This window comes from Nipponia nippon, unplaced genomic scaffold (assembly GCF_047370975.1).
Source record: "Nipponia nippon isolate SJK-2023a ecotype South Korea unplaced genomic scaffold, ASM4737097v1 scaffold_6, whole genome shotgun sequence".
NCBI classification, from domain to species: domain Eukaryota; kingdom Metazoa; phylum Chordata; class Aves; order Pelecaniformes; family Threskiornithidae; genus Nipponia; species Nipponia nippon.
The window spans coordinates 39,809,907-39,835,794 of NW_028262380.1; the positions used below are offsets into that span (position 1 = coordinate 39,809,907).

General features: G+C 39.1%; 1 long non-coding RNA gene across 1 annotated transcript; it reads right to left on the bottom strand.

Annotated features, from left to right (window-relative positions):
- Positions 1–14,090: 14,090 nt before the first annotated feature.
- LOC148051417 (uncharacterized) lies at positions 14,091–20,934 on the bottom strand. Its single transcript, XR_015699708.1, has 3 exons — positions 20,885–20,934; positions 16,704–16,836; positions 14,091–14,418 (listed from the first exon to the last, which is right to left on the bottom strand). It is a non-coding gene; the product is annotated as an uncharacterized LOC148051417 (long non-coding RNA).
- Between the last annotated feature and the right edge of the window lie 4,954 nt (positions 20,935–25,888).

The following is a 25,888-nucleotide window of genomic DNA, read 5'->3' on the forward strand; positions in this document are numbered from 1 at the left end:
AACTTTATCCCAGCTGAAACCAGGACACTGCTCAATTGCAAACTTTTGAATATTTCAAGAATAAATATAACATAGAAAAATTGGATTTATTATGAAATACAGCCCTTTTAAATGATGAAGCTCAAGAGTTACAAAAGAGATAAGGGAATCCAGCCACACAATTTGTAACAAAAAAATATGTGCAAGGTTAAATCCCTAGCTAAAATATCCGCAAGGTTAAATCCCTAGCTACAGTTGAAAAAAAAAGATACCACAGGAAACATATAACAGGAAACAAGTAATCACGCAAGTACTAGCCAGTATTCTGTTCATCTACGTCAATCTTAAATATTAATACTTTTATTCAGAGGCTATTTACACAGACGGAACCAGGGCCAGCAGAAAGACAATTTTGTTTCGAGCAAATCTTTGATATAATCTTTTCAGGATGCAAAGGTCTTCAGGGGTCCCCTCAGCATTGAAACCCAACCTGCCTTAGAATTCAAAAGAGAAAAGGAAGAACAGAAAAAAAAATCCCTCTTCTACTGATCTGAGAAAAGCTTTGGGCTATGAAGAAGGTGCTATACAATTCCTAACATTATGGTTACTTCTGTAACCATGGTTTGCATTTTAAAATCTAAATCTAAACTTTGGCTGTTATATCAAAGACAGAACTATTTCTTCTATAATAAGCACGTAGAGGGTGACTGTACATATTTTTATCCCAGGATGTAATGCACAGACATAAAAATTAAACAGATTTTAACTGTTTCATCCACTATGATCTTCATTATTTCATACGGAAGTGAACCTCAACACATCTAATACAGAAAAAGGACATGGTCAATGTAAATAACAAAAAATAAGTCCTAACCACTTACTTCCTGAAAATCCTACCAGATACCAAACCCAATGCCAGCAAATATCTTACCCACAGAAGCCTTTAAAAGTACTTTCTAATGATTAAGAAAAGGAGGTATTTTACTAATATATTCTCCAATACTGAATGCTGCTACTTTGCATTGTTGAAGTGCTTTCCAGGGCTCAGCTTATAAATCATAACAGATAAGGAACTTGCAGGAAGTAAATCTGAAATAAATCTAAGTCCTACTGACCTAACTCACTTGATGACAAAAACAAATAAATAGAAAAAAAAAAAAAAAGGATGTTAAGATGTAAGTATGCTACATACCTAACACTTGACTTGAAATCCAGATGATTTTATATGTAGTTTCTCACTCAATTGAATAAATTTGAATTAAAAAAGAGAATTTCTGAGAAAATCCCAATAGCAACAACGTCCAAACTGCATTTCACACACAGTCGCTTCACATGCAATAGGAGAAGCGTGCTCATTTCTGATTATTATCATAAAACATAGTTGACTGCACATATTTTTAAAATAACACCTTCATGTGGAAGAACTGGAAGTTTTTTAAAGTAATAAAATCCTTTTTCAAATTTTAATGAAAAAGGTGGATCACAATTCAAATTTCATAATGCAATTGAGACTCTTGCAAAATATTTTCTAAGTATAAAAGCATGGGGTTTATCTCAATATTCAATATACTTACAGAACTGACCCATTAATAATGTTATATGTATAGCATGTGACAACATAAGTGCTTTAACTGAAAACTTCGCATGCTTTTTTGTGTACCTACATGTTGCATGTGTGCTAAATATACTGCAATACCTATTTTTAACAAAATACATCTTGTAAGGAAAGCAACAGTGAAGGAGTGTTATTAAAAAGCCATGCATCCCCACAGTTAGGATGGAAACACACTTAGTAAACTAGTTGGGGAAGGTTCAGCAACCAAGCCACAAAGCAGAGGAGACGTGTAGACTCAAGGGACACTTGCAGGGCACCCAGCACCCACTCACTGGGGAGGCGGTAGGAAGGATGAAGAGCAAATACCACACAAAGGGCTGAATCCCTCCTCCAACACTGCATGGCAAGAAAATGGACAGAGAGCACATGGGGCAGTGGGGAAGCAGGGGCCACCTTTTTGTTACCCTTGTCACTCCCTGTGGCAGCAGGGGGTGTGGCAGGTCAGGGGGCCTTGTACCCTGCCAAGGTGAGACGGAGGGCAAGACCCAGCATCCGGGGTGGCGATCGCTTGGAAGCATGCTGCTCAGCTGTGGCTGGCAGCAAAAGTGGCTTTCTGTGGGGCTGCACCCAGCGGCCACCACCAGCTGCCTTTCTAGGGCAGCCCCAAGGAAAGCAATCCCAGTGGCTGCTGCCCTGGCACCATAAGGAAAACGGATGCTCATATGCGGAGGAAGGAGAGGGGCAATACTGTTGCAAAAGAGAAACAAAGCCATGAGTGCAAGCAAGTAGTATTTTAGCAGATTTAATTTAGGAGATTAAGCAGATTAAGGATTTAATGCTACAGAGAGAAAGAGTGTGCCAGTCATCTCAGGTGTCAAACAGTAGACGCTGAATTTCAGAAGTAAAGCATTTTGTCTCCAGGATTATGTATTGCAAACTGATCGGTAGGCTAGAGCTTGAGAAAAGAAATACAAGAAAGCACAGACAGTAATCTTTCATTAGATCCTCTAGGAAAAAAAAAAAAAAAAAAAATCAATTTTTGCATGTTTCCCACCAATCAGAAGGTGATGCATATATACATACAGCTATGGGAGGATTGAATTTTAAATAGTAGAATATGCATTTATGTGAAAAATCTGTAGCCACAGATTTTGCCATAGCTTCCAGGATTTTTCTGGTTTTATCGACTTGTTAAATTCTTAATTAATCACACAAATAAACATAAATGAAAAGGTGGGTAAGAACATAGATGGCAAACCATAAGAGCAATATTAGCTGAGACCGAGAGTCCATATAGGCAAGCACCTTGATCACCAACAGTGGAAAAAGCAAGAACTGGGCAAGTATATACGAGCTCGTGCAAGTAAGAACCCCCTCAATTATTTTAATCTCAAAGGTTATCCCAAGGCTGATGTATTTTTTGTTTAGTAACCAGGCATATATCTCTCTAGTACTTAGCCCTCCCTGATCTCCAGCAAATATTTTTCATGTCATTCACGAACATAGTCCTTGTTCTACAAATAGTTCTGGAAGCAGCTTCCAGCTGAAACATCTCTAAAACATCATTGACTCTGAACTTACACACAGAGAATTCATCACTGCATAAGCAAAAAAAAAAGTGACAGAATTATTTCTAAAAGTCAGAATATTAGGGGAAAATAACTTTATAATATGTTTATAAGAAGGCTAAAAGAATAACACTTGCATACACAGAGGAAAAAAAGCTAAAATTTGGTTTTAGAGAGGAGAGGACTAATTATGAATGTCTTACAGTTAAAACACAGTTACCATTTGCCTCTTAACCTGAAGATTTTTCATTATTTCAAATATGCGTGTTGTCACTACAGACTCTTCTGTTATTTTCATACAGAGTAAATTGCAGATAATATCCTATAGTCTGTTCCATACAGAATTAGCAGCCAGAACCTTGTCATTTAAAAACTGTATAAAATTGGATGCCGTACAAAAACATTGTCAGTAGAAAGCCTAGGATCTTATTAGGATATTATTTTTCAAGTTGCTTTTCCTAAATCATGATTTGTGTATTTTTTACCTGTTTTTCTTGCTACTGCTATCATGAATATACAAATACATTCAAAATACTTCAGAGGTGAAAAAACACATGGAAGATTCAGGTCCAGAGTGACAGAGCTGACCTTGAGGCACGCTTCTGCTCTCCCATTTTGGAAGTAATGCTAAGACCTTAAAACCCACAGGGAAAGAAGGGTGGGGGAGGATGGGACCTTACATCACATTACCTAGGCAATTGGGTTAAAGATTACAGAAGAATAAGAGAACATTTGTTTTTAGCTTTTGTATGAAAAGCTGAAGCAGTCTCGATTGCAAAAATTTGCAACACTAATTCACATCTTTCTCATGTCTGGAAGAACTTAAGGGCTGTTTAAATCGAATAGGAGAATTAAATTAAAACATTACCCTTTGTATACAAACATTTCAGCAGCTTTTAGCTTGTTTGTAATCACAACTATTTCATTAAATAATCTCTATGGGACAGCCAAGTATCTGGTCCATTACATCAGCAATAAGTAGCAATTTCTCTTATTTATCTCAAATCAGCTTCACTTTGATACCACAATTTAATCAATACTGTATGTATCATAATTTATTGCTTACTATGAGAATTGATTTTTCCATATACAGGTGTATCTAATTCCTTGAGGCATCTTTTGTCAATTTACTGGCAAAACTAAATATGTTTAGTTAAAAAAATAGCTTTTGGCATTGCTAACTTGTGTGTAGCAGGACAAATATCCATCAGTGGTTATTTTCTTGTTTATAGCCTGAAGTCCTGTTTGTAAAAAGAAAAAAAAAACAACCCTTACCAAAAATGCACAAAGCCTTACTTTATTTCGGATCTTGTATAACTCTGTATATTTTGAGATACAATACATGTCCATTATTTGAAAAGCAAAGGCAATTTTAATTTAGTAGCCTCAAAGTTTTTTTGGTAATCTCCAACAAGCCAGAAGCACTCTTTTGTAAGGCATCAACATAACTTATACATCCTACCTGCAAAAACTTCATTTCCGAGTGTCCAGTTTGCTAACACAACACACCTTATATTTTCATTTACACAGGCAGAGATCTAGCCCTTTTTGTGATTTCTCTGTTCACTTTTGTCAGAAAGCAATGCATTATTTTTATTCTAACTTCATCACCCCACTGTCCACCTTCTTTCTACCATTGCTGGTAGTTGTCCCCTCCCAGCAAGCAGATCAAACTTCCGTGTTTTTCTTACAAAACCTGAATCATAGGTTTCCTGAAAACCCCAGTTCTTTAACAGTTTAAAAAGTCATTTGGACACAGGACTGCCTTCCTCTAATGATCACAAGTCTACGTACCTGTTTTGTTTAGCTAGTTAGGTTTTGGGGAACTCATAAAAGACACCATGAAACAGGTTCCAGGGGGAAAAAAATGTATATAAATATAAAAATATGGGGCAGGCATGGGGAAAAAAAGACAGGACATCTTGAAGCTAGCCTTAGATTCCCAGCCAGAGAAGTGGAGACAGCTGTTTAGGCAAAGATCAGCATAACTGAACTGCTAGGTCCTGGCCACTGGAAATTTGAGTGTGTGTATGCTGGTCTGCTTCAGCTGTCATGAAGCTCTTCGAAAATAAACTAATGAACCATTAAAACTTCCAGTGAGGCAAATAATTATCATCCTTCTTTCACAGATGAGTAAATAAAGATAGTAAATAAAAAGCTGGTCTGAAGCCACAGAGAGAATTCAGTAGTTCCAGAAACAGAATACCAGTTGCCATGTTTATATCGTAGAATCATAGAATCATTAAGGTTGGAAAAGACCCTTAAGATCATTGCGTCCAACCATTAACCTAGCACTGCCAAGTCCACCACTAAACCATGTCCTCAAGCACCACGTCTACCCATCTTTTAAATACCTCCAGGGATGGAGGCTCAACCACTTCCCTGGGCAGCCTGGTCCAATGCCTGACCACCCTTTCCGTGAAGAAATTTTTCCTAATAGCCAACCTAAACCTCCCCTGGTGCCGCTTGAGGCCGTTTTCTCTCATCCTATTGCTTGTTACTAGGGAGAAGAGACCGACCCTCACCTCACTACAACCTCCTTTCAGGGAGTTGTAGAGAGCAATAAGGTCTCCCCTCAGCCTCCTCTTCTCCAGACTAAACAACCCCAGCTCCCTCAGCCGCTCCTCATAAGACTTGTTCTCTAGACCCTTCACCAACTTCGTTGCCCTTCTTTGGACATGCTCCAGCACCTCGATGTCCTTCTTCTAGTGAGGCGCCCAAAAATGAACACAGGACTCGAGGTGCAGCCTCACCAGTGCTGAGTACAGGGGCACTGTCACCTCCCTGGCCCTGCTGGCCACACTATTCCTCATACAAGCCAGGATGCCATTGGCCCTCTTGGCCACCTGAGCACACTGCTGGCTCACGTGCAGCCAGCTGTCAACCAACACCCCCAGGTCCTTTTCCACCAGACAGCTCTCCAGCCACTCCTCCCCCAGCCTGTAGCATTGCATGGGGTTGTTGTGACCCAAGTGCAGGACCTGGCACTTAGCCTTGTTGAATCTCATGCAGTTGGCCCCGGCCCAACGATCCAGCCTGTCCAGGTCCCTCTGTGGGGCCTTCCTACCCTCCAGCAGATCGACACTTCCACCCAACTTGGTGTCATCTGCAAACTTACTGAGGGTGCACTCGATCCCCTCATCCAGATCATCAATGAAGATGTTGAACAGGACCGGCCCCAACACTGAGCCCTGGGGAGCACCACTCGTGACCAGCCACCAACTGGATTTGGCTCCATTCACCACCACTCTCTGGGCTTGGCCGTCCAGCCAATTTTTAACCCAGCATAGAGTGCACCCATCCAAGCCGTGTGCAGCCAGCTTCTCCAGAAGAATGCTGTGGGAGACAGTGTCAAAGGCCTTACTAAAGTCCAGGTAGACAACATCCACAGCCTTCCCCTCATCCACTAAGCGGGTCACCTTGTCATAGAAGGAGACCAGGTTAGTGAAGCAGGACCTCCCTTTCATAAACCCATGCTGGCTGGGCCTGATCCCCCAGTTGTCCCACACATGCCACATAATGACACTCAAGATGATCTGCTCCCTGACCTTTCCCGGCACCGAGGTCAGGCTGACAGGCCTGTACTTCCCCGGATCCTCCTTCTGACCCTTCTTGTAGATAGGTCTCACATTTGCTAACTTCCAGTCAGCTGGGACCTCCACGGTTGACCAGGACTGCTGATCAATGACGGAGAGTGGCTTGGCAAGCTCCTCTGCCAGCTCCCTCAGTATCCTCGGGTGGATCCCGTCTGGCCCCATGGACTTGTGAGCATTCAGGTGGAGGAGCAGGTCGGTGACTGCCACCTCTTTGACAAGTGGGGCTTCATTCTGCACCCTATCTCCATCTCCCAGCTCAGGGGCCTGAAAACCCCAAGGATGACCAGTCTGACTACTAAAGACTGAGGCAAAGAAGGCATTAAGTACCTCAGCCTTCTCCTCATCCTTTGTGGCAATGTTTCCCTCAGCATTCAACAAAGGATGGAGATTCTCCCTGACCCTCCTTTTGTCACCGATATATTTGTAAAAACATTTTTTGTTATCTTTAACGGTGGTGGCCAGTTTAAGTTCTAGCTGGGCCTTCGCCTTTCTAATCTTCTCCCTGCATAACCTCCCAACATCCTTGTAGTCCTCCTCAGTCACCTGCCCCTTCTTCCAAAGGTGGTAGGCTCTCCTTTTATTCCTGAGTTCCAGCCAAAGCTCTCTGTTCAGCCAGGCCGGTCTTCTCCCCCGCCTGCTCGACTCACGGCACATGGGGACGGCCTGCTCCTGCGCCTTTAAGACTTCCCTCTTGAATAACATCCAGCCTTCCTGGACTCCTTTGCCTTTCAGGACTGCGTGTTCCCTTTTAAGAGCTATCCCACTCTACTTTTTGGTACAGATTACAGATTAGTCTGTAACTGCTTCCAGCTAGCACACTTAGCTTGGATTCACAGAAAATCCTCGCAAGGGAACAGAATAATGTATATATTGTACAGTGTAATACAGCATAGAGATCCCTGAGCTGGATGCAGAACAAGCAGCAGGACAAGCACATCAGCACAAAGTAATTTATTAGTAGAGGGAAGACTCAAGAAATTGTTCCTGCAGAGGTCAGGTTTTAGGCCATGACAGCATCAACTATCTCATTTGCAGTACAAGCATCTCCCCACTATGCTCTGCTACCTGCTACAGACGATAAGTAACTTACGTCATTAGGAGCTTGACACCTATCTCTATAATGAAATTCCACCCCAAGTTATTTAAACTATAGCAGTACATTGCCTGACAGATCAGCTTTCATGCTACTTAATGACGCCCACATGAACCAGAAGCTCAGCAGAGGCACTGATTAATCTTTTTGAAAAGAGAAGCACGGTTAGGAGCATGGAAGAGTCACTAAATGAGCTGCTGTAACAGGGGGCTGGGTTTACACTCTGGACTACTATGTAGGAACTGAAACCTTACTGCTACTTCCATAGAGGTAAAATGGAAAGCTTTGTATTTCAGGTTATTAAAGAACAGCAGCACAAAAGAAGGTAGCATAGAAACGATACATTTGAGAAAGAGCGCAACTCTCAGTAGCAAATCACAGCCAAGCAGAAAGGAAAATAGTCTGATTTATTTAAACTATTTATCAGTAAAATATAACCAGTCAAAAAAGCTTAATGGGACCACAAGAAGCTGCTTTATAAGGATGCCTACACAATATCATGTGTTGTATATAGAAATGGAAATGAAGGTACATCATCTTTAAAAATAAAAACTGGGTAACACTTGAGGGCACTGTACTTAAGAATGCAGAGCAGTTCAATCTTTTATTTCACGGGGAGGCAGAAAGTTAGCTTATTTCTTACTTCATTTGTGTAATGCAGAATTAAGAAAAATCACACTTGTCCTCTCCTTCCACATTCCATGCGTCTCTCATAATGAAAATTTAAAATGAAAATTTGTAACATATAAAAGCAGGAAAGTATAATTTCTGTATTCAAAAATGTAATGTTTTAAAGCATTAGAATTTGAATTTTTTTTACAGTAGATGCATTTTAAGACTTCTACTTGCTAAAAGATTTCATTAAAATTGGCATTTTTACAGGAAGCGTTTTGTGTTTGCTACTTCATTTCTCTACTAGAAAAACGTTTAGGAATTTAAGAATGATGTAGCACCTCAATCCATTTATAGGTATCCATTTTAAAGTCTGTATACATTTCATTTGTACAAAACAAATTTTTTAAGACTGAACTGACAGTTCAAAGCAATGAGGTTTTGAATTTTTTTTTTTTTTTTTTAAATAAACTTGGTTCTGCAATGGACAAAATTTCCAAGAATCCAGATGTGGTCATAGGCATATCAAGGGAAGATGAGAAGACACTGATGTCCCTCTTTGGAGGTTGTTGTACCACCTTTGCCAAATTGCACTAGTCCACTGAACTGACTTTAGGTGTTTGATCAAAGAGCTTGGCATATAGGAATAGCTGTCAGGGGCAGGGTAAAGAAATTGTAAAGAAACAGACATAGCAGAGTGATTAAAGCAAAAGCTAAAAACCCCCAAAAGCGTACTGACATGCAGAAATGAAACGTTCACAGAAGTCAACCACATAGCCACTCTCTCAAACATTATCTCATTTTAGTGATCCACTGCACACCTAATAAATATCATGGTATAGCTATATTTTTAGGCAATATTGCTCTGTTAATTTGCATACATTGCCTTTCATATTTCACTACATCTATGCATGGTTTGAGGTTGCGTTTTTATTAAATTGCTCACTCTATAACATATTCCAAGACCTTGAAAAGATTTTTGGTAGACAACCACCTAAATATCTGGTAACATTAATATACCCATTAAAAAAAAAAAAAAAAAAAAAAAAAAAAAGGCTTAGTATGTTTTTCTACTATAAAAAGTCAGAACACATACACATTTAGGAGCAACTCTTCCAGATGACAGTTTAAAGAGTTTGCCAGACATAGTTAAGGAACACTGATAAATTAACATGAAAATGACTGTATATGACACAGTATGTTTTCTGTTTAGTGGATTAACAGACAACTTTAGCCTGTTAGTGTTCCCAGTGCTATATACACATCAAATCACTACTAAAAATACAACTTCTGTAATTTTAACTTCAACTCCCAGATAAACAAGACTCCTTTAACACGACAGCTAGAAGCACTCATGAGAAAATAAGTCTTTAAGTAGTCATGTAACAGAAGCCATATGCAGTGACACATACCAGCAGCAGATAAAAATCTTACCACACTGAACTCTATTTCCCCAAGATATGATTCTGTTCCATTTTCCAACACAGAAGAACCACTATTCATAGGAGCATGTTTCTCTTGTGGTAAAATCAGGTACGTAACTTACTTTGATTCCAAGTGTAGTCACAAAGAGGAGCATTTGGGAAACTCCAGTGGGGCTGTACACACTAGCTAGGAAAAAGACATTTACAGAAGAACTTGGAGGGAGAGGGAGTTGTGTTTGAAAACATGACTCCCTCATCACAAATGTGTAAAGTACATAAAAATTTAAACATAAAAAATCCATCACAGTCTCTAGCTTATCATGTTACAATGCACATTCTTCTTTTGGTCACTTTTGTGTTCCTGTTTTAGTGCTAGTTTTTAAAATTGTGAAGACCTAAACCTTTGAAGTATTAAACATATTCTGCTAAACACTTCAAAAGAGAGCTCCAAAGAGTGGAGAAACTTAACGCCAGAGAAAGCAGTCAGCTCTTTGCAGAATTCAGCTCCTGCAAGTCTTCAAAGAAAGGGCAGTCTCTGAAGACAATGGATTGGGCAAGCAATTTTTAGCATGCCATTAATCCAAAAAAAGTTCAAAACAAAAGTACAAGCAGATTGGGTTGTGTCTCTGAAAACAATACTTTGCATACCGTATTATTTCTTCAATATAATTTTGATATGGCTAGAAGATTACTTTGAGTTTTCTTTAGCAGACCTGCTTTGAAAGGTGGGAATTTCTAAAGCACAGGCTTCAGTTGTGAGTCATTACTATTGTTTCCTTTAAATTTTCTCACCAGCTCATCCTGCATCACTTCCCTTGTTCTCATGAATGAACAACGGTAATGGAAACATGTCCATTGGTAAGAAAGACTTGAGAAAACTATTGTGACAGGTTTTCAAATGCCCTGTCAACAAAAAGTTAACATTTAATTCTAGTTGCTAACTTTTAGGATTGTAGGTAGGAATTAAGAAATTTGTTTCCTTGTTCAATACGAACTCATTTAAACTTTGCAGCCATGTTACTTAACAGCAAATAAAATGCACCCAGCTTGTGCAACATTGTTTTATGATCCATTACAGTAAAAAGGAAAGGGAATATGATTTTAATCTTAAAATAATATGCCATTTGTACAAAGTCAATGCATCATCAAGGTTTCATTTCCCCATAGCATCGCTGTATTTCAGCACGAGGGGAAAAAAAAAACCAAACGTCCTTACATACCATGAAATCTTACCTCCATTCAAGATTAATGGGCACTAGTCTGTACATACATTAAGAGGTCACTCGACCCCATCTGTTGTGCAATAGCCAGGCACCCTGGGATAAGCGAAGGAGACTGAAAAGCTTAGTTTCCCATCTATAATTCATTGCATGCAATCTTTACGTTGTGGGCCCTTCGTGCATTATGCCTGCGGAACTCCCTTTGATACCAGTGGAATTTCTGAGCACGACACAAGTGCAGTACCACCACATCAGGCTCTGTCAAGTGCTGTTTTCCTGCAGCCAGTTCCCTCAGTTATTGGGTCCCTCTTAATATCGGGTCTGGAGGTTAAAAAACAAACAACCCCCCACCAAACAAACAGAAAAAAAAAACCATGAAAATAAGGGGAATGGTCTAGTTTTACTAAACATGTGCAAGCTTTAACAGATTCCAGTCTAGACACAGTGTTACTCAGCTACCAGAAAGGACAGCAGATCTTCCAAGTTGCCCTTTCATGAAGGAGCACTATGACACAAACTCTGACTAGATAGATAGGTAGTGCAATTTCTGTTTCGCTCTAACTACTGATGGTCCTCAAACACAACTGACCACAAACATTGCTAACAATTCTCTCCTTTCACGATTATAAATATACTGTTTTTAGGGAACAGCTTTGTGACAACATTATCTCGTCTCGTTTGCTGCGCTTTTATCCATGAAAACTTTCTCAAATTTGCTTTCTCTTGATCTTAAAAATCTTGCTTGTACAGTTAAGACAAAAGCCCCTAGTGCTATACGTAACATTGCCATCTAGTGACATCCTGCAAGGGTGTTTTCTGCTGATAAACTATTCTCAATCACTTTTTTCCCTAATGAAATCTAGTTCAGTGTATTAGTTTAGTGTTAATAAAAGGTTATTCGAACCATTAATGTAGTTTAATAAGAAAGGAAATTTTATTATTTGATTGATTTTTTAGAATATTTCTCACTGTGTGTTTGCATTTCAATGATTAACTCTTCAGAAGTCTGGTTGGTACCTTTTAATATTGCTAACGAAAAATACCTTTATATCAGTAGGAAGTGGAAGTTAGTATTTTCTCCTTCGGAAAGAGATCGTGCAGGACTATTTGCATGGTTGCAGACCTTGCTGCTAGTGCTCTGAACAGTCATATGCATTTTTACTTCTTTTACATTTAAAATTGAACCTTCCCCAATGCATGTCTTACATGCCACCACCTTAATCAATACCAGGTACTTTCTAAACTATAAACATAAGACCCAAGAGCCTAAGTGGAAAAGCCAGACTTAAGCCAAAAATGAACGGGTTTGTGCTGTGGGTCAGCGACATACACCCACTGCTGGCTTACAGCCTTCTCTTGGGCAGAAGTTAGTCCCAGCAGGTCAGGTGAGCCACAGTGCCACAGGCTCACCTCACTGAGACACTGCAAATCCTCTGGAACAGGGCTGAGCAGCAGAAGCTGCTCTAGCACCATCTTGTTAAAGCAATGAAAGCTCTAGGGAGTCACAGCCAAACCCCAACCCGACAGTAACCCTGGCATGCTCCCTCCCTTCAGCTTTACAAGCCCTGTGTTGTGCACCCCAGCCTTCCCAGCCCTGGGGGCTGCACTGCCTCTGGCCACTCTCATGACAGGTTTATAGCTAACAGTCCCACAAATAGATGAGAGACCCTTTGGAAATATCCTAGTTTACACAAATTAATTGGTTGACAGGGTTACCATTACTTGTCTCTTAATGTATTGTTTGTTCCAAGCAATGTTTGAAATACCGCTACTTGACAGAAGTTATTTTGTGCACGTGCTGGCAGGGTGGGATACCCTGTCCAAGTTAGTTTTAGGCTTTGGACCCAGCCACTGAAGGTGACCATTTGGTTGAACTTCTTGCAGTTCAGACATGAATGAATGAGACAGAAGTTATTTTGTGCACGTGCTGGCAGGGTGGGATACCCTGTCCAAGTTAGTTTTAGGCTTTGGACCCAGCCACTGAAGGTGACCATTTGGTTGAACTTCTTGCAGTTCAGACATGAATGAATGAGGTTCAAATGAGAGAAATGAGAACCTAACCATTCTAGCCTTGCAAGAAAGTAATACTGAGCGCCACAAAGTGCTAAGTGCAGTGTTAAGCAGATACTACTTGATTCTCTATGCATGACTAAAGGAGTAGTTATACTTTATTCATTCAGAGAAAAACTGTGTTTTATCAGTAAACTCTTTACTTCCCCACCACTTACTTGGTGCTACAGAGGCATCAGATCTGGAGCCAGCATGTAAGAGGTGGAAGAAGTATGTAAGATTTTCTTCCAAGTCTGTTACTTTTACAAAGTCATCTTCTGTCATTTCTTACCTAGCACTTTCAACATGCAGCACTTGCAAAGTGGTTTACGAACACTACGGATGCCTACTTGTAGCAGATCTAGTCTTTGTCTTTCCATTTTGTTTTTGATCAAAAAGACTTTCCTAGTGCTTGTGCATGAGGGGAAAAAACCACAACATTCTGGAACAGGTACAAAAAACGCCCAATAGATGTAGTCCACCCTCTTTCTTTCACATATATGCAGAATATAATATTTTATTACACCAATCATTTTGGTCTTTTTTATTTGTAGCAGCTAAAGTTGGGTAGGGAGAGGATAAAAATAGTGGTTTGCTTCTAATACAGTGGGAACTGCCAAGGCAGCAGTTCTCATTTCATGCTCAATCCTTTCTGTTGTTTTTAACCAAGACTGCTTTGAGACTCATGTTGCTGCAGCAATAGCAACTGACTTGTATCTTGTCTCCTTGGGAAGCAGCTGTTCCCACTTAGCAGGGGTAGATGCTCAGAAAACAGGCGTTTACCTTAAAGAACGGGGTCAATGCGGTTATCTGTATAGAAATACCACCCCACTTCAAAGGACAGCTATTTGTGCTCCACTGCCCAAATATTTAGGGAAAATATTTTTATTTTGTTTCCTACAGGAAACTTTGAACAGGCAGTTAATAAATGCACTGAAAATTGCCTTAAATATATTCACAACAGCAGAGCATCAGAAAGAAGGTGATGTTGTCCAGTCTTGTCATTCTCTACAGCAACCACTACCCATACAATTCAAAGTTGAAAAGTTCGACTTATATTCACAATTAATTAGGTTTCAAAGTCCTTGTGAGACAACCAACCATTGCTCCTATACATTTTAAAACTCTACCATAGTTCTGTCATCTGCAGCTTCTTCTTTGGTCCATGAAAGATCTGTAGAGGAGCCAAGAATAATATTCCAGAGTCCTGACTCCATCATGGACTTTCACTGTAAGGATTCTTTCATTTGCAACAGATGACTGGTCAAATCCCAGGGATAAACTAAACAGTACTATCTTAAATGTCACCAGACATTTAGTGTCTAGGGAAAACAAATGCAAGGATGTCACTTATGTACACATATACATCATTCTGACTCATTTTTTTACCATATTAGATATGGCATTCATAAATATGTCAAATATTCAAAAAGATGTCAACATTAAGATTAAGCCCACCACTGTCTAACACAAAACACCCTGAAGAGTCATTCATTAAATTAAAATCTCTCAAGTCTAATGGGTAACAAGCTGCACAATAGCATTATATGCACCAAAATTTAAAATCAAAGCTTCTTATGTCCTACTGTGAAAATGGACACTTTTCAAGCTTAGTTGTTTTGTAAAGTGAATGCCTGACATCTGCTGGTAATTATACAAACTGTATATTGTTGAACCAAACTGTCTTTAATTTAGTTTTTAGACTAAGGAAGATGCTTTAGAATATACGAATTATTCAAATAAAAAAGATTTAAATTATTACAATAATGATGTAATGAGATTTCAAAACCTAACTGCATCAATATTGCTTTTACTTGTCAGATGCAAGATACGGAGTGACTTAGAATTTCCTACAAAATTTTCCTGCAGGAGTGATCAAATCCAGTCCTCAGAAAAAGTTTTCCCCAACATTATTTTTGTGCACATTATTTTTAATAAATTAACAGAAACACTTCTAATGCTATTGTACTTCACATTCCCTTTTGTTTAGATTGAACATTTTTTAGAAAGCTATTTCTACACTACTCTGTAATATTTCAGTCATGCTACCAAAAAATGCAATTGCTAACTGAAACAACAGGGCTGCAGGAAGGCCCATTAAAATACTGACTTACAAAAGTCCCATCTGTGATGAAGGCTACAAAACAAGTCTTTAAGATGACTTCTTAGGAGCCAGCAAAGACATGGGAGAAAATAAAAGGTATTGCACTAGAAAAAGCAGTAAAAGGGGACTGCCCCCAAATTGATAAACTGAGGGCTTTCAGTTTTGCACCATTTCATGAGTTGCACAGTTCTTTTTTCAAAAATTTGGGGACTTACCAGTATAAATAAGTAGAACTCAGTTTTACAATGTATAAGCACCTGTGATTTTATGAAGCAACTGTGTAACATGACATCTTGGTAAAACATAATTCAGAAACTAATTTTGTACATGAAGGGGTCAGCACATCAGAATGAAAATAATCCTGCTGGATCACAACAGAAAATAGGAGAGAAAGAAAGAATGTACACAGGAAAGTGGGAAATTATAAAACATTTTATGAATTCTTTAATATGGAAGTAGCAAATAAAATGCTCTGTTTGACAAAGTTCAGGGGGGGAAGGTTGGAACAACAACCCAAAACTTCCAAAGTTAACAACAGACCTTTACTGAAAGCCTACATGGATATCAAATAGCAGAACTCCTTCAGCCACAGAAACTGATCCTTCATTCCAAACAAAAATAAAATTTTGTTTGACAACATTTTCCCTTGCTCTGTAGAAGCCTTACCATGAACCCAATGAAATGAAGAAGAAAAAAAAGTAAAAGCTATTGCCTCCATCCATTATTATTTTCTCATTTTTCCTCTGTTCCAACAAAAACGATAAAATAAAATTAAAATCTGGTAGAACATCTGTTGAATCCCTATATCATAATGTGCAGTTCTTCTGGTGTGCAACATAAAAGCTATAGTTTGCTACAGTACTGCCAAAAAGAGAGCATAAAAGAGTTACCTTGAATTTAATGACAAACACATATCGGTTTTCTGAATGCAAACTATCTGCAGTTCTCTTTGACAGAAGGAAAACCACCAAAACAGAAAAAAAAAAAGGGGGGGGGGGGGGGGAGACAAAAAGACTTTAAAATCAGAGCCAGCAAAAACCTTTACTTGGTGGCTCCAGGAAAACAAGTCATTTACACCTCCTGTAGCTCCTGAGGAGCAAAAGTGTTAAATTGGTGTTACACCAAGCAGAACTGGGCAGACAAGTCTCAGTGTTTGACACTGGTTCCCCAGACATATAAGCAGCACTGAAAACAAATTGCTAAAATGCCCTGGTATTGACCAGTTCTTGAAAGATTACACTGAACTATAGATACAGATATATATACACCATACATAGTTATCGGGTCTCCTTGAAAGGATAACAGTATGTTATGTAAAATACAATGGAAGTTCCACATTTTTTGTTTTCTTTGATATTAAAAAATCAGAAATTTTCTAGTACAATTAGAAATTTTATAGTACAATTCCTCCTCCCGATGGGATAGGGAGAGCATTAAAAGAGACATGACTTAACTCACAGCATTATTACTATGCCAAGTATCCAGGAAAAAAAACAGACATACCTTGTCTGAAGACACCCACTGACTTTGATGAATATTGATGGGTTCCTACATGGAATTATGTGCCTTTGAGGAGTGGCCTACTGTCCATTTTCAGGAAGTCAGCAGCTGCTTTTCAAATTTCTGATAAATAAAACTGGGGGACAGAGGAAAATAATAGTGCTGACTATTCACCACATCAAAGACAACACCTATACACTCTTATGTCACAAAATATTTCATTAGCTTTTTATATCAATATCCTTTTGGAAGACAAATCTTTGCAAGAACAAATCCCATCCATTTTAAGAAAATTAAAAATGTTAAATCTGCAAACCCTTTTACCTTAGGGACTTCAGACATAGTATAGCCTAACATTATTCTGGAATAGCGTGGTAGGGAGTTGGCTTGTCAGTGTTTCTACTTATTTGTTATGCTTTTTTAAACAGTAAAAAAGATAGGGTTGGTTGGTTGTTTATATAGCAAGGAAGTGCATTAAAAATAAGCTTTTTGAGATGCAAAAAACATTAAAACCCACAAACATATATCCTATATCTGGGTCAAAGATGTTATTTTGAATTCTAAAACTAAGTGGCAGCACATTCTTGAAGCAGCACAGACTTCTGCTTTCAGACTTTCCAATCAAGCTTAAGAGAGACACACTTCACTTTCTTGCAAAATTAACTTTATACCCTGTCTTAGAGCTGTTCTCCAAATACAGAATACGAATGATTATAAACTTTGTCACAGAGTCAAGGGTTTAAGTTACTTTCTAGATATGAGGATTTTTTCTTTTTTTTTTTTCCCCCTTCTCCTTCTGACAGAAGGATGGCAACTCTAGATGCCAGAGAATCAAAGAACCATTGACTACTTGTGCTTTTTCCAAAATACAGCACTACTTCACTTGGAGCCGTTCAGAAGTTTTATTTCTTCTGTCTTCTTGGATTTCTAGCAATTATAAGCAACACATTTCTTAGACTCAAACCCAAGGGGGAAAATCCGTGACTACAAGAAGTATAAAATATTTATTAACCTTATTTATGTGAATTGCTGCCTGTACTGAACCAATGTTTTCAGTGACATATGCTAAATTGCATGTAACAAATCCTCCAACCACTTTCAGCTTGAGAGCAGAAAGTTCCTTTTAAATATAATTATTGGCAAAAAGCACTTGAACATCATTAGGAAGCAGCATTTGTAACACTTCCTACTCAGTCCAGGACTATTACAGCATCAATTTGTTCAGTTGAAATCCAGTTTCAGAGCTGTACTTAAGATTATGCAGATACAATTGCTCATGTTCTTATATTGCGTGGTTTTACGCAATGGGATACCTACAGGGAACAAGACTAAATTAAATACAATACAGGAAACTTGCATTAACTGTGAAGAATATAAATATCACATAATCCTACTGATTGTTAAATCAACATCTTGCCATTAAGAATCACAAAGGCTATAAAAATAACCAGAGTCATCTTTAAGTCCTTCATTTAATCAGTTGTTTGAGACATTGGTACCCAGATTTCTAATAAAGATTAATTGGATGGGGTGGCAGGAAATTAGAAATAAGTGTTCAATTACAAGTACTTCATAAAACAACTTATTTTTGTTATCCAATAACAAAACATTCTAGTTTTACACGTGTACGCAGTTTAAAAAAATCTTGACAGCAATAAAACCAAGAACATTAAAAGCATCTTGGTGATCATCCCTTCATCTATTCTTCTCCCCTCATTACCCCAAAATAAAAAAATAAAAATACTTTGATTAGGGATTTATTTTAACTTTACTCAGTGTCTAGAGCTGTTGCTACCAGCTCTATGCTCCTAAGACTATATTTAGCAAATAACACTCTATCCCTAAAGCATATTACAAGGTCATATCCACTACATACATCTGAGGAGTTAATGGATCTGTTGCCTAAGTTCTGGTAACTAAGCCACTAAAATTTTGAGACCCTGCTTCAGTTTTGGGAACTGCTTTCTCACCCTTTGCTATGGCCTGTAATTTTAAAACAGAGTTATCTGGAACATGAATTTACCACTTAGTGGATCAACTCATACACTCAGGTCAACTGGGATAGTTCCACTTACATTAATATGTTTGCATAAATGCCAGCCTGCAACCACAAAATCTTTCCCACCTCAGCCCCTAGGCACTTAACCTAGCTGTTGTCCCATCATCATGATGAGGAGAACACTGCTTCAACCCACCTCCCATTGCTGCGCTCCCCATCCCAGGGTGGAAAGGGGCCACTGACAATTGCATCAACGGCTTACACAGCGCAGCACAGGTAGGGAATGCTGTCTTCATCAAAACCCACAGGAGAAATACAAGACTTGGGTACACTCTCTAACAGGCCAACCCAATCTATATCATCACCTTTCCCAGTGGTAAGATCTATCAGATAAAAATCAACCCAGACAGACATTGGTGTAAACTGTTATTTCCAGCAGGAGTTCTGTATCTTCCTAGAAAATCTGTGTTAATCTTAGAAAGTTTTTCTTGGTGGACAAGGGGGAAGATTCAGACTAAATATTCAAACACAAATACTTTATGAAAACAGATTCTACGCCCACCCCCAGTAGATGTAACACTTATTTTTCTTCCCATGTGCAGTAAAGTAATATGCATTTCAAGACCTAGAAGTCAAGTACTCTTAAAGGCACGCATATGTTGTAAAAAACCCACTGATTTCCTGTTCTGGACTTGAAGGTGTGGAGCGTATGTACAGCCCTCACTGTCAAAAAACACTTACAGAGTATGCCAGATCTGACTTGTCTAGAGCGAGATACATAGGAAGAATAATTTAATATGATTTACTGACTACCTTTGCTTGAATCTCCAAACAATTACAACTTTCTGCACTGAGCATAATCTCTAAATGTCATGAAGTGTACTTCCTATTCTATCACCTATGCTATTAATGAGAGTAGTGAATAGCATGAGGGTCAAGAAAAAGTAAAAGGGGGGGGGGGGACACACGACACGGGACACAACAACAACACAAAACCATGTCTAAAACATGAAGCCCAACACAGTCTTCCAGTCTGATATTGACAAACTTACAGCTACTAACCACATATAATCTTCCTAATAGTTTTACGCCTATGTTCAAGTATTTTCCCCGTTATGGATCTTTTCCCCGTAGCTCATTAATAGCACAGAAGGCAGTGTCAAAAGCTTTATTTCAATCAAGATATCTTGATACAGTCTTCACTGTTTCTAGGGATGCTCCTTTGACTAATTCTTCAAAGCAATTTCGCTTTTAAATGCCTTTGAAAAGGTGAGTCCTAATGAGGTACTCCATTTAGGACTGCAACTTGACAATACAGAGAGGTGACAATGAGGCAAAGTTCATTGCTTGTGTGGAAGTGGAGCAGAGCTTGTGAAATGAGATAGTCCTTACAGTAAGCTCAGATAATATATCTGATGAGATATATAAATTGAAATAATTTTATTACAGCTTGAAATTGTACAAATCACTTTTTAATCTTAACATTTGTAAAAGTAAAAAACCTCAATCCTTAAAAAGAATGCTAGTGTTGGCTGTTGCCACATATGCAGCTAGACTGCAGATGCCAGTGCCCCTCACTGTTTCTTACTATGCTGATTCCTAAAGCAAAAAATAAATGAACAAGTAGTATTTAATGAGAGACAGGGGCTGGAAGGGCAGGGAAGAAAAAGAAACTCTGACCCTCTCTTTCAGAATTGGGAGAGAGAGGAAGAAATAAAACAGGAAGAAAATTACCTTTTAGAAATAAAAGTAGAATAAAAAGAAAAAAAGACTTAAGCAGCCACAAGCAATCACTGTTACTTCCCAATCACAGTTAAATTGGTTTTATCTTAATCTTCAATTACTACCTTACACAAAAAAACAGCTCTTTTGTCTGCCTGTCTCGTCAGCCACTCACAACTACATCTAAAACAAGTCATTCTTAAAAGCAAATATTTTCTACATTTACCTCAAACACTCATTTCTGAACTGATCTTCCATAGCCACATCCAAACCCCTTCTTTGTCTCATAACGGCTCCTATCACCGCATTATGAAACCTCTCCTGTGTACCAAACCCAGCTCATTCATCTCAGCACGAGCACCAAGGACCGTAGCAATCACTTAACTTGGGAAAAAAAAAACAAATCCTGATAAAGCAAGAAGAAACACAAGCGAAGAGGCAGACTAAATTAATAGTACTGTACCTGTTGCCCTGTTGCACCACAGAAGCAAAACCCTGCGTGTGAAGTCCAAAGCCTGGTTCTGCAAAGGCAGTCCCTAATTAGGAGTCCCTAATTACCCCTTCTGCCTGCCAACCACCTGTGCAGCCAGGTGGTACAAAGCCCGCAGCAGGTCAGTCGCACACAGCCCCAAGCAATTCTAGCTACCGCCAGATAATATTTTTGAGATGGTCTCTTGCAAAAGCACTTCCAGTATAGCTTAAGAATACCAGCCTCTTTCTGGAAATAAATACAGATTTTTCTCGTAAAGCACTTGGAAGTCATTGGATTACAACTGCAAAATAAATGACAATTGCTGTTAACAAAGTTATGGATATAATATAAACGTCTCCAAATTACAAAAACGTTTACTCACTGTCATGGTCCTCTGGTACTGGAAATACGTATATTCTCTCTAATCCATTACTGCCAATTTTTTATTTTTTTTTTTAAATCAGAAGAGTGCCAGCTATTTCTTCAGAATTTATGGCCTGGAGCACTGCTAATGAGCACATGGGGATACAGCTGGAAAGCAGAGGATAGTTCCAGGTGACTTTGCTGTGTGTCATTAGCACTGAGCTGGGGGAGGGAAGGGGTCAGGAGGTCAGGTAGCACTTTTGACCATATCTGAGTTTTGCAATATTCTCTTAATGATATATTTGGCTCCATGATTTTTATTCTGAAGCAATAGCTTGTAAGTCTAGATAATGTATCCATATTGATTCAGAGGGGGTTTTTTGTTTGCTTTGTTTTCTCAATAGCTTATGCATAGAGGATTTAGAATTTCATTATTAGATCATTTATGTTTGGAAAAAGAAATCACAAATGCAACTCTCTTGGAGTTTGGAGTAAGCAGAAAAGAGAGACAGAGAAAAAATTCTGACTATCTTTCCACATAAAACAAAAGCAAATTAAGAATTGCTAATTAAAAATGATTATTACTGGATAAACTAAATAATAACTTGCACAAAAGGAATTATTACTGTGATACAATATTAAGGGAAAAAGAAACGTTAACAATGGAATGCTTACTTTGTCTTTACCTATGCCTCATCTCTTCAAGAACATGCAGATTCACAAAAATGGTCCCAGGTAAGTGGTGGAGGGTGCTAGAAAAACATCCAGCAGCAGTTTGGCTTGTTCAAGCCAAGTTTTAGATTTTTTTTGTTTAATAACAATATGCCTGATGTGAATACTGTAATATGAGCATTTACCTGTATGCTTAGAATGAGACTCTTCACGCTAAAGAGTATATGCCTGTTTGTAAACAGTTTAAAATGTTTTAAAAAGTTTCAAACTGTTTTAGTGGAGAAAATCTCAATTGTATTCCAAAATGAAGAAGCCAAATAAACCAGAACATTCTTTTATTGTGTTTGTGTGGCAAGGTTTTGGTAGCAGGGGGCTACAGGGATGGCTTCTGTGAGAAGCTGCTAGAAGATTCCCCTATGTCCAATACAGCCAATGCCAGACGGCTCCAAGATGGACCCAATGCTGGCCAATGGGTCAGCAATGGTGGTAGTGCCTCTGGGATAACATATTTTGGGGGGGGGGGGGAATGTGCAATTGCAGCCAGAGAGAGGAGTGGGAATATGTGGTGGAAACAACTCTGCAGACACCCAGGCCAGTGAAGAAGGAAGGGGAGGAGGTGCTCCAGGCACCAGAGCAGAGATTCCCCTGCAGCCCCTGGTGAAGACCATGGTGAGGCAGGCTGTCCTCCTGCAGCCCATGCAGGTTAACAGTGGAGCAGATATCCACCTGCAGCCCACAGAGGACCCCATGCTGGAACACGTGGATGCCTGAAGGAGGATATGACCCCATGGGAGGCCTGTGCTGGAGCAGGCTCCTGGCAGGACCTGTAGGCCCGTGGAGAGGGGGGCCCACACTGGAGCAGGTTTGCTGACAGGACTTGTTGACCCCGCAGGGCACCCAGGCTGGAGCAGTCTGCTCCTGAAGGACTGCACCCTGTGGAAGGGACCCACACTGGAGAAGTTCATGAAGAACTGCAGCCCATGGGAAGGACTCACATTGGAGAAGTTCATGGAGGACTGTCTCCCGTGGGACGGACTCCACGCCTGAGCAAGGGAAGAGCGTGAGGAGTCCTGCCCTAAGGAGGAAGGAGCGGCAGAGGCAACGTGTGATGAACTGACCGCAACCCCCATTCCCCATCCACCTGCACCGCTCAGGGGGAGGAGGTAGAGAAAACTGGAAGTAAAGTTAAGCCCGGGAAGAAGGGAGGGGTGGAGAAAAGGTGTTTTAAGATTTAGTTTTTATTTCTCATTAATCTGATTTGATTGGTAATAAATTAAATTAATTTTTTTCTTAAGTCGAGCCTGTTTTGCCGGTGATGGTAATTGCCGAGTACTCTCTCCCTGTCCTTATCTCAACCCACAAGCCTTTCATTATGATATTTTCTCTCCCCTGTCCAGCTGAGGGGGAGGAGTGACAGGGCAGCTTTGGTGGGCACCTGGTGTCCAGCCAGGATCAACTCACCACAATTCCTTAAATACCAAAGACTTGCAAATAGTTATTTTCTATGTATATTCTGACACAAATTTGGAGTAAGATTGCGCCTCCACTACCTGAATTTTCAGTCTAAATAGCTTTCATTTTACAGAACTGTTCCTGCAAAACCTCTCTCAAAATAATTCTCAGAAGAATAACATTTTCAAAATTTGTAATCCAAAAATAATGCAGGAACTCTACTTGAATCTGGCTGTTAAGCAATATAATAGCTAGCTTTAATTTTGTTTTTCGGAAGAAACTTATTAAAAGAATAAACAACCAACAGTTAGAAGTAATTTATTTTCTCACTGTCTTTCTATTTTCGTTATCTATAGTGCCAATCCATAAATAAGACTGTATGCGCAGGGGAGCAGAGCTGTAAATACCGATTTTTAAAAGTTATTTTCCTTTCCTGCATAGGGCTTTCCGTGTCATGCTGCAAGCTCTCAACAGTAAATGGAAACCCAGGCTACTTTAGAAGTTTGCATTTTTCAGTCCTTAGAAAAGAACTTCTGTCTCCAGAACTTCAATAAATTGCTATCTGAAATGCATCAGAAGTGCTTTCAGTTCAAATTTCCTACAAAAGGGTTTCAAGCCTTTTCCTAAGTAAACCAGTTGCTTGGGAATACATCTTTTGTACACATCACTACATAAAACATCATTATTTAGTTAGTAGCACATCTAAGAGAACAATCAGCTGTCGGCAATAATATTACCTTTTTCTATAAGATGTATCAGAAGAGACAAGAGGAAGTAAATGCCATTTGTTTCCATAAGAGCGTTCTTTTTATAAATGGTTTGAGAATTGTCACAACACGGTCATTTTACTTTTTGAAAGGCTTTAAAGAGACCAATTGAGGAATTTATCTCCTTGCTCCCTGAACCAAGAGAAGAGAGCATCCTGTTCCGCTGGGTGGCTGAGAAGGGAAGAGCAAGCTGTTACAGTATCATTTCAGTGCTCATCTATGCTGGCCTTTCCCTCGGGATAAAACCAAGTTCTTCTCCCTAAGGACTTGAGCATAAACTCAGTGATGGTTTCTTCTTCATGCTAAAATGCTTAATTCAAACATCATTTCTCTTCACTGGGAAAGCCTAGAAAAGCTTCAAGCATGGTGTTTGAAGCTACAATTTTAGCATCTTAAAATTCTGCTACTATCTGCTGGGAGGAATTTTGGAGGAAAGAAGGTAGATTTATCTCTGATTTTTTTGACAGCAGATCCTTGTCTTTGTAGTTAAAGCATCTCTTTCATAGACAGCCTTCATACTCATTGGAAGAGTACTGCCAAAGGAATACAGGGAAGTGGTTGAATGCCAAGCCACAAGAAGTAAGTTTCAGTAAACATTTCAGGAATATAATTTATGAATAAACCAAACCACTTACTTGGCAATTAACAAAACAACTCCACAACTTTTCTCAATTATCTCTCAAAAAATATTTTTTTGTTTTCCTTCTGTATGACAGTATTAAGTTCTCCAGAACAGTTAAGTTTTTAGAGCAATGTATGCATTTGATATCAAAGCACAGAAAAAATAGGATGTATTTCAGTGTGCTGATTATGCTAATCTGTAGAAAACAGCACAAATTCAGAGAACTGAAAATCATGTAAAGATGCTGCACACAAATGAAAAGATGTCCTAAAATATTCCTGTGAAAATAGTATTTTAGTTTTCACTCTTAATTTTGTTTGTAAAAAGACAAAGCACTTTTTGGAAATTTTTTCAACACCTCTTTGACTGATATACCAACATGGAGACTGTACTAAACAGTCACTTAGGGATAATTCACAAATATTAAAGATCCCTTTTTAAAAGCAAGTTGGCTTCCTCATAATCCAGCTGCCCCCGCAGCAAAGCGGGAGGCTCTGCTCCAATCTTTTGCATCTCTTCCTCTGAAAAGTTTGTCACACTGCAATTCTCATCATTTTTCCTATTATTTCTTCTGATTTGCAGCATTAAAAAAAATCATAGTTTTAGTTTCAGACTATGTTTGCTCTTTTTGAAAGTCCCCAGCACATTCAGAACATTCCATGCCTGGCAATAAATTAACTTCTACCGTACTTGATTTGAATATATATGTGCACATTAAGAACTACGTCAGGAAGGTGATAGTGGCAAGTGCTCCTCCTTCTGGATATATGATGAGCAAAAACCACTAGTCGATCAGTATAAACCGTCATTATTGCCAAGAGGCAATCGTGATACCCTGTTTCTTCCTTCTGTCCTCCCAAGTACAACAAGCATTTGCAGCTGCAGCTGAGTGGAGGAGGACACAAAGAGCAGGATGTGCAGCCATGGACAAGCCGCTTCTTCTGCAGAGATGCTGACTGAAACTGCTACACACTGCTTGCTACCTTTCCTGGCTGATGCAAATCAGGAAGACTTGCAGGTAGACTCCTATCCATATTCAAGCCAGTAAATATGTCTAAATTTCTGTGTTCCCATGGGAAATCCTCTTATTTCTTAAATGTTTTCCCAGACTGTTTTGGA